The following is a 10,441-nucleotide window of genomic DNA, read 5'->3' as shown; positions in this document are numbered from 1 at the left end:
ACTATTTCTCTTGACTCTCAAAATCCCTTTTCCCTAGAAAGCAATGTAGTGATTGCTGACCTAACCCCTCCTGGCAGGTCAGTGGAAAGTCTACTCAAAACTCACAAAACTTAGGCGAATGAGGGCAGTCCTGGATCTGGAGCCCTCCTAAGTGAAATGAAAAGGGATTAGGGACACGGGACCTTCCAGGTTTAAAAAATTAGATCTAGGATGAAGAAGGGAGGAGCCAGGTTGCTGAGGTTCTGGGGTCATGGGTAATAGAGTGGGACGTCTCTGGACTAGGAAGCCAGGACCCCTCTGCACATCTGCTGCGGGGTGGGCGGGGCTTGGCTTGTGCACCGACCTGTGGATTGTGGGTTTGGGAAAGAACCACAACTGTTCCTGGGCTCTGGAGGCGTCTTCTACTGGTGAAGCGTGTCCTTTAGCGCCCCCACGCGGCAAGGAATTATATACATACGTTCTTTTTCTGAATGGAAACTTTAAGAATGTGTTTGGTGTTGGTTTCCAGACCAATTAGTAATCATTGGGAGTATATTTTCCCTATATAGTAATAATAAAAGAAAGGAAAAATACTCCAAATTCTTGTTCTTGCTACACCTTCAAATCTGTGGTTGAGTGTAGATTCTGGGACTGGGTGTGTAGTTCAGTGGTAGAGTGCTTGCTCCGTACATGTAGAGGCCCTGGATTTTTCCTCTCTAGCACCAAAACCAAACCAAATGATTAAAGATTCTGGAGCCAGAAATCCCTGAGCTGAAGGTGTACTGTAGCACCTACCTCATAGGGCTACGGAGGACTGAATGAGATAACCAGCGGGAAGGGCTTCATGTAGGGCCTGTGTCATGTATACAAGGGATCAATAAGTATGAGCCATTGGGAACAGTTCCTACCCCATACCAGCATACTTTCTGCACAGTTATTCTCATGGCATAGTCTCAACTTTGTATAATTATTTTTTCCCTTAATTGTAGGTTGCAAGCAGTTTTCCATGTTGCTATGTCATTATTTTAATGCTTACATATCTCTTTAAAAGTTTCCACTAAGCTTATTTCCATATACTCACTGTTTCTTTAGCTCTGCTTATAGCCAACTGCCTTCTGCTGAGCACAGCAGCTCAGGAACGTGGCTGGGTGGTTGACAAAGGAAGATCTTTTGCTGTTGGCAATTGCTCATTCATTTTTTTTTTTTTTAGTTGTTGATAGACCTTTATTTTAATTTATATGTGGTGCTGAAAATTGAACCCAGTGCCTCACATATGCCAAGCAAGTGCGCTACTGCTGAGCCACAACCCCTGCTCATTCATTCTTCCCATAGCAAAAGAGCATTTTCCAAGAATGAAGCTCTCTCAGTGCCTTGTCATGTGTGGAGCTGTTCCTATACTCTGTGCCAACGTTTGGTTCCTAATGCTTATTGGATGAGATGACACTTGGTGATGAGAGCACAGCACATCTGGGAGTCAGGAAATCAAGATTCTAGTCTCTACACTTCCAGGAAAGTCTCATAGGGTTATCTGTAGTGTAAGAGGATTAGACTAGATGGTGCAGAACCCTTCCCATATCTGATGTTCCCTAAATCTGCTGCCTAGCTCTAGGTGTGCTGTTGTTGGACACAAGGACAATGTAGGATGTGAAACTAACACCTGGGAGGTTAGGAATCTAAGCGTCCACTGATCCCATTTTAGAATCTAAATGTCCATTGCTGTCAGCAAGGAGTATTCCCAACCTGGGGTGGAGAAATTCTCTCTGAAGCCAAGAGCATGGGCTTAATGCTAATCTGTGCTATCTTGGTTCTGCACATCACCTATCAGGGTGCTGAGCAAATGGGCAGCCCTGCCCATGTCCTGAGCAAGATGGGAACCCCATCTTTGCCCCCCCTGGGAAGTCTCTGGGTGCTCTTCTGCTCAGGCATGGAAGGATCCAAATATACCTCCTCAGTTTGGAGAGAAGATCTCAGAATTTGTGCTAACTCGGTGTGGGTTGTGAAGCCTGCCCCAGTGGTTGTAGCCCTCAAGGTTCTAGGGGAGACTCCTCCTCTTGAATGTAGCTCTGAGGGCCTGGCAGGCTCCGAGATTAGATTAGTTCACAGGTTCTGTAATGAGACATGGTTCAGAATAGCTCTGTCACCTGTGGTGGATCCAGAACAAGGTACTCAGCTTCCCTGAGCTTCAGTTGCCCCATATGTAAAATGAAATTTAATAAAGCCTAAGTCTGTGAATTAGGCATGTTGACACATGCCGGTAATCCCAGCAATTTAGGAGGCTTAGGCAGGAGGATTCCAACTTTGAGGCTAGCCATGGCAATTTAGTGAGATCCTTAGCAACTTAGTGAGACTCTGTCTCAAAATTTAAAAAGAAAAGAAAAGAACTAGGGGTGAGTGATAGAGCGACCCTGGATTTAATCTCCAGTACCTGCCCCCAAAAGCCTTAATCTGTGGCATAAAATATGTTAAGCCTCTCAACAGTGTCTGGCATGAGCTATCTTTATGGGAAATATTATTTTGGTGGTTGAAGCTATTTCTCAATATGTAGATACCAAGTGCAAAAACATCAAGATTTTACGAGAACAAATTTCTGTTAGCAACCTGGTTCACCCACTTCCTAGCTCTCACTTGGCATCCGTGTTTTATTAATGAAATCCAATATCACTCCATATTTCATTGAGGGCACTCCAACTAACCTGTAGTCGCAAAAGCCTTTGTAGCTAGTAAGTCCACCCTGTGCCATCCCCTCCAACTTATGCAAACCAAATATTCTTTCAAGATAACAGGAAAACCTTATTCTTAGATAATAAAGATTTTTATTTTAAAATGTCATTCTTTAAAATGGGAGTCATTTAAGCATGGATTTTCTCTAGTTAGAACCAAAGTTGATTTGTCTATCACCAACATAAAAGAAACACAGCATCAAAGTTTTACAACTTCAGGGTTCAGTTAGCAGCAACAAGTGGAAATTCTCCCAAGCAGCACAGAATCAGGCATGCTGGGAAAAAAAATCTCAGGAAGTTTGGGCCTGTCTAGGTCATTTTATAGATGAGGAAACAGCATTGTGGATGAATTCTTGTGTCATCCTGAAATTCATATGTCGAAATACTGTCTCCTAATGTAATGCTGTTAGGAGTTTATAAGGATTAAATGCAATCATGACGGCTGTAGCCCTTCTGAATAGGATTAAGCGTCCTCATAAGTGTTTTGAGAGCTAGTTTCTCTCTGCTATGTGAGGACACAGCAAGAAGGAACCATCTATGAACTAAGAAACGGGCTCTCACCAGACCCTGAATCTGTCCATGTCTTGGTCTTGGACTTCCCAGTTTCTAGAACTATGAGAAATAAAGGTTTGGTTTTTAAACCTATTAGTCTATGGTATTCTTAGTCAGAGTTGATGAAGACATAGAGATTCAGAGAGAAATGGGGGAAAGAATGCTCTGTGTCTCAGGTCACCCTGAAGTTTTGGGACTCTTGGTCTTAAATTCATGTTTGTTTTCACTGTGGCTAGAAATCACTTCCCAGGCCCCAGTAATTTCTTTTCTGAGAGCCATACTACAAGAGGACTTTCCAACCATGTCCATATAACATGACTTGCCCTCCCTGGCCACTACTCCTTGACCCAACTTGGGGTGTTCTGATTCTGCCTGAACAGGATTTTGAAATTGGAACACACTGGGCATGGAAGTGACTAAAGGAGGGTCACAAACTCCTTACTAGAGTGGAAGAAGCCTGGGTTCTCTCTTTCAGAGTCGAATGACTAACCTTCCAATGAAATGTTCCAATATTGTTCCTTTCTTGGCTTAAGCTTCCAGAAGTTTCTGTTCTCTTAGGAACCTTCACCAATAGAGGTTGAAGGAAAGAGAGTTGATGGCTCTGTTGGGACCAGAGAATGTGGGGACATTGCTTTTGAAAGTGAAGCAGGACTCTGAATAGGTAGCAGGGTGACTTGCTTATCTTCAAACTCCTGCACTCCACTGTGAAAGAGTCCCCTCCCAGGGACCATCCCTGCCCTCTATGGGATTCCGCAGAAGGCGCCATATTGCCCGACCTGCTCCCTCTCCTCCTCACCTGTTGATTGGGTCTGGAGTGAGCTGCTAATGGAAATTGGGTCAATGGCCCCTCTCCTGAGGAATTTGAACTTGGGACTTGGAGATTTCAGTTCCACCTGGCTGCTCTCTTGAATAGAGGAGATGTCAGCTTTGGATCGTGGATGACAGTCATCCTTTGTTACGTGGATAGGAAATAGCCATTTTGCAACAAGAGAAAAAGTGGAAGCCAAATGCATTAAGACAGAGAGAGGAGAATCCCCTAAAGGCCCTGCAGAGCCCCATTTCTTGACTCCGGAAGCTTTCTGAGGCCCTTGGGTGCAGTGACACACTCAAGCATCCTTAGAATGCACCCCTCTTTCCGCTCACTGACTCCCAGTGGTTCTTCCATGGCTCCCACCAGAGAGAGCAGCAACTCACAGGTCATCGCTGAGAAGTGGGTTGAGGGTAGGTGGGAGCAGGACCACCCCTGCAAGGGGATCTTGAGGGAGAAACAGATGCTGGCCTGGCAGAAACAGAGGGGGACATTCCCAATAGTGGCACAGCATACACAAAGTCAAGGGGTCTCAGTTAAATCTGTTTCCCGAGCAGTCAAGAACGGGGTGTGGGTCCCGACAAAGGATGTTACCATCTCAAATCAAAACCAAGGAAGGCTTTTATATAGTCTTAGGAGACAAGTATCTTGTTGGCAATGTTGAAAATCATGACAATCATGACCACCACTAACGCACTGAGCGCTTATGAGTGTAGTGCAAAGGGTTAGTCCCATTGTACAGGTGGAGAAACTGAGAGCTGGAGGCTTCACGAATAGCATTCAGATTCAAGTAGCCTAAAGCTAACTCACACACTTCTAAAACCATGAGAGCCCACCATTTAGAAGCAAGGAAAGATGCTCTATGGAGAAACTGAGGCACAGAGCCAATCACTTGCTCATAGTGACTCAGTGTCAAGATACAGAGACCAAGCTTAAAGTGTTCAGATCTGTCCTGAGGTTTTAATACCTTAATCTTGGGAAATCTGTTTCCTGTGATGACTTAGACTCTATCCTTTGCCTCAAGATTTGGAAGGGGCTGGGTAACCACAGGTCCCAGATGAATGCCAAAAAATGGTCTTTTGAGAAACCGCAATCAGTGACTCCACTTCCCAAATGCAGAAGAGAAGCGTTGATGGAAATTATGAACTCAATCCCATGAGCTGATTTGGTTTGTGGATTTCCTAACCACCCTGCATCTGAGGGTACTTGCACTTGATTGTGGCTTTGAGGATACATCCTGTCGGTGCAATCCCTCCCATGCTCTGGATGGTCAGCCACACACAGATCTCCCAGGTGGGGAGTACACGGCTGACTCAGCAGCCATGCAACCTCTGGGGTCCGCCTTCATTTGTTTAAGCCACAGGTGAGTCTGCTTATCTAGATTGGAGTATATTCTGACTGATACCCCACTTCAGAGGATGGACCTGGAAGTCAATCAGCTAGCCCAATATTTTTGTTCTCTCTCTTTTTTCACTCCAGAAATTTTTGTTGAACCAAATCTTATGGCAGAATTGACTTTAAGAGGTGGGGTCCAATGGGAGGTTCTTAGGTCACTGGGAATGTCCTTGAAGGGGACTGTGGAACTCCATCTCTTCCTCCCTCTCCTCCTGGCTCCCTGGCCATGAGGTGAGCAGGTTTACTCTGCCACACACTTATGCCGAGTGCTGCCTCACCCAAAGCAACCAGGCCAACTAATCTAAACTATGAGCCTCTAAAACTGTGAGCCAACATAAACCTTTTCTCTTTATAAGTCAATTATCTTAGATATTTGCTATAGTAACAGAAGGCTGGCTAACAAAGGGGGTGTATCCACGTTTGCTTATTCATTCACACACAAGTATTTACAGGGCTTCTATTTACAGAGCGAGGGGCTATGCTAGGTGCTGCTATGGGGGCGGGGGTTGTGCATGAGAGCTCTCTGTCCTCTTGGAACGCAGTCCAGAGGCTGACCGTACTGGTGAATAACAAAGCCATTCTAGATAGTGCAAAGTGCCAAGATGGAAATAGGTGATGTGACAGGTGGCAGGTGGCAGGCCAAGTACAGGGCCACTTGAGACTGGGTGGTCAGGGAAGGCCTTTCTGATGGACTGACACTTAAGCTGAAATAAAGGTGACTAACAAGAAGAGGTGGTCATGTGAGTACCTGGGGGAAACTATTTCCTCCGGGCTCTTTAAGTGAACAGCCAGTGAGCCTGGAGAAAAAGGGAAGGTGGTATGAGACGAGATCAAAGAGGTAGACTGAGGTCAAATTATGTAGACCCAAGAAAAGTTCAAGCCAGCTCCTGGAGAAAGACGTAGAATCTGGCAGGGGTGGCCTAGAGATGCGTTCTGGGAGGTAGCTAGAGGTGAATGAGTCCTTCAGCCCATTGATCCAAATACTCCCGGGAACTGGGCATGGTGGCACAAGCCTGTAATCCTAGTGGCTTGGGAGGTTGAGGTAGCCGAATTGTGAGTTCAAAGCCAGCCTCAGCAACTTTGCAAGACCCTGTCTCTATAAATAAAATATAAAAAATGGCTGGGGATATGGCTCAGTGGTTTAGCACCTCTGGTTCATTCCCTGGTACAAAAAAACTAAAAACAAAACAAAAAACTCTCAGGAGGATGAGGGGCGTGGCCTGAGGCCTGAACTCTAGCCAATCAGAGGCTGAGGGTAGATCTAGAGGCCAGAGGATCCTGGACCTCTCCAGCCTGTCTCATTTCTCTTCATGCCACTCCCACCTGCCCAGGAAAGGAGCCCTGCAGGGGCTGCAGGGAATTCTTTATTCTCCGGTTTCCTGGCAACCCAGAAAGGAAACCCTGGTCTTCCAGCATCCCATCCTCTTCCTGCAAGGAGAAGGAAGGCGTGCCTTTAGCTGGAGATAATGGCTCCCACCTGTCAAGATAGCTTTCCAGGATCTTGCTCAGGTGGGGTGGTGGTGGTGGCCAGGAGGCGGGCTGGGGGTTACGGCGAAGAGTGTGGTGAGCTCCAGAGGCCTGAAGGGCCTGAGACACCTTGGTTGGCTGGTTCTGTGGAAAGAGTCAAGTCCTGACCACAACACTGACCTCATGGTACTGTGGTACCGAATGATGTGTGCGAGGTGGGGTGGGGTGGGCAGATCTTGGCAATCTCCACCCAGCCCACCAGCTCCTGTGTGCATTTACTCCATAGAATGTTTTTTTTTTTTTTTTTTTTTTTGCTTAATAGTTATACAATTCCATATAGTTTTAAAAAACATAAACAGTATTGATCTAGATGTATTTTTCTGCAACTTGCTTTTCTCATTTTGGATATCCTGAAGGATGTTCAAGTGAAGACACGAAGATCCAACCTAGTCATTTACTTATCACACGACAGGGAATTACCAGCTTTTACGTCACCCATTCCCAGCAGATGAACCTTTTAATTGGTTGTAATTTTCTGCTCTTAGTAACCACCCTTCAGTAAACATCGTTGTCATTCTTTCCTGAATTGTATTTCTCTATGGTGGTTTTAGTCTTCAACCACAGGCAAGCTATCAATTACAAGGATTAGTGATAAGGTTAGATTGGGATCTAACAAGGTTCTGATGGGGACAGATTGGATGGAAGGGGATCTGGATAAATTCTCTAGGGATGGCTTTGGTTCACAGAGCAAGCAGGCCTGGGCTTATTCCTGGTTTTGGTCTCAGCTGTGCTAGAATCTTAGGGTAGGACAGTTCTATGTAATCCCCACAGCAGTTCTAGAAAGTAGAGACTACCATCACCCCTCTTTTAGAGATAAGGAGACTGAAGTTTTTGCAAGGCTAACCTGCCTGAAGTCGTGTAGAATGTGCTGAAAGTGAGTGTCAAACCCACCCCAATTCCAGAGCCAACCTCCTAATCACTACATACAGGTTGCATCCCACAGTAAGATTCGGAATCCCTTACTCTGGAATTCCATTAAGTGCAAGAGCATTTGGAAGAGAAGTTCAGTGAAAATTTCTGTTTGATTTCTGTTTAGCCTAGAAATGCTACTGTGTAAAATACAATAATAGAAAGATTCTGAGAAGTCTTCCATTTAATTACAAGAGCCAGAGGAGGGAGGAGGGAAAGACTTAAGGAAAATTATTCAGAGAATGGAGTGAGCTTATTCCACACTCCTGAATGGATCTTAAAACTCTTGACTCAGAATCCCAGACTGATGACTCTCCGGGTGCCACTGCATCCTGCTTACAATCTCAACTAATCCAGAAACCATGGCTCATCCTCCTGTTCCAACCTTTTCTTGCTTCCAGTTATCCTGCCCCACTCATCTATAGCCAATGTAGATTCAGATATAAACTTCTTGTACTTTGCTTCCCCAAATTTTCATCATGAAATTGTTTTTAGCTCTGGTTCCAGTGACCAATTTTCTAATTACTGCTTAACCCCACTGCTGGTCATTGCAGGAACTGACCCAGACCTGATTAATGTCTCAATAAACCCTCTGTATTAGCTGACTTTTCATCACTATGACCAAATACCTGAGAAAAACAACTTAAAGAAGGAAAGATTTATTTTGGCTCAGTTTCAGAGTTTTCAATCCATGATTGGTTGGCTCATCATTATGGGCCTGTGGTAAGGCAGAACATCATTATGGAGAGGGTATGGTGACATGGTGGTAGAGAGGGTATGGTGGGGCATAGCTGATCAATTCATGGTGGCTGAGAAGGAGAGAGATAGAGAGAGAGAGAGAGAGAGAGAGAGAGAGAGAGAGAGAGAGAAAGGAAGGAGCCAGGGACAGGATATAGTCCCCAGAGGCATACCTCCCAAGGACCCACTCCCTTCAACACTCCATTCAACACTGAATTCTTCCATGGATCAATCCACTGATGAGGTCAGAGCCCTCATAATTCAGTCACTGCCCAAGGCCCCACTTCTAAACACTGCTGCACTGGAGACCAAACCTTCAACACTTGAGCCTTTAGGGAACATTCCAGAACCAAACTATAACACTCTCAGAGATCCCTTGGTCTCAAAGAGTTTTGGTTTAACAGATAGAGCTCATAAAAATCAAATATATTTAGTAAAACAAATATATGAATACATCCTTATGATGTCTTTACTATTATAATTTTATTTTTTCTTTTTAAATTGACACATAGTTGTACATGTTTATAGGGTACAATATGATAATTCAATATGCGTATACAATGTATAATCACCAAATTAGAATAATTGAACATATCCATCTCCTTACCATTTCTTGTGTTTTGGAACCTTCAAACTCTTTCTTAAAAATAATAACAATAATAAAATTGTTATTATGTTATTATGGTTGTTGTAAACCATAGTCACCCTACCCTTTATAGAATGTTAGAACTGATTCCTCCCATCTCTCTATTTTGATATGCATTATCCAACCTCCCTCCATCTGCCCCCACCCTTCTCAGCCTCTAGTAATCCCTATTCTTCTCTCTTTCTTCTTCAAGACTAACTTTTTTTAGCTTCCACATATGAGTGATAACACACAATATTTGTCTTGCTGTGTCTGGCTTTTTTCATTAACATAACGTCCTCCACTTTCATCGATTTTGCTGAAAAGTATGATGGGTTAAGAATGATGGATGTCATTGTTTCAGGAAAAAAAATCACCAACTGCAACTTGAAAGAGGCAATTTTTTATAAACATAAAATATCCCTCTTCTTTGATGGACATAAATCCTTTAGGCATATTACCCAAACAGCTATGGCAGAGAGAGGACCCACAGGAATTTGAATTGGCAATCTGAAACCACAGAATCCTATTCATTGGTTGAATATCACACAGGGAGAGGGATCACATTGTGGGACTTCCCTGAGTAATGCTTAGAAAATTAATCAGATTAATATTTCTCAATAGGTGATCACTTTAATTACCTGTCTGACCCGAGCTAGTGAGGGAAACGGGAGGAATTGAATTCTTCCCATTTTATTGTTTATGTAGAAGAGCAAGCTCTGGGCTCTGGATCAGGAAAGTACAGTATTGGTTCTGCCACTGGTAGACTGTGTGGCTCTGGGCAAGTTACCTTCCTGTCCTTCTTCAAGTCTCTTTTTCCATGTATTAAACAAGATACAAACCAACATTCATTGAATACCCATGGGCCAGGGCTGTGTATTGTATCATGTGCACTAATTTATTCTTCTATTTATTAATATATTCCTCTCTATACAGAACAGCTGTCCAGGAGGTTAAACATTCACCCCAAGGATGCAGGTAGGTGGCAGGCCAGAACTCAAAGCCAGGCTGCCTTGGTTCTCAAGGCCAGATGCTTCAGGCCACTACAGCCCTTCACATCCATGCTCAGCCTCCCAGACCTGTGTCCCAAGACCGACATCTGAAGGACCTCAGAGACAACAGCATTTCTCAGCTCCTCCCATTTTATAAATAGTGAAAACTAAGGCCGAAACAGAGTAAGAAACTTAA

This window comes from Callospermophilus lateralis, chromosome 11 (assembly GCF_048772815.1).
Source record: "Callospermophilus lateralis isolate mCalLat2 chromosome 11, mCalLat2.hap1, whole genome shotgun sequence".
NCBI classification, from domain to species: Eukaryota; Metazoa; Chordata; class Mammalia; order Rodentia; family Sciuridae; genus Callospermophilus; species Callospermophilus lateralis.
The sequence above is the reverse complement of the archived record's forward strand: the minus strand, read 5'-3'. Positions refer to the sequence as shown.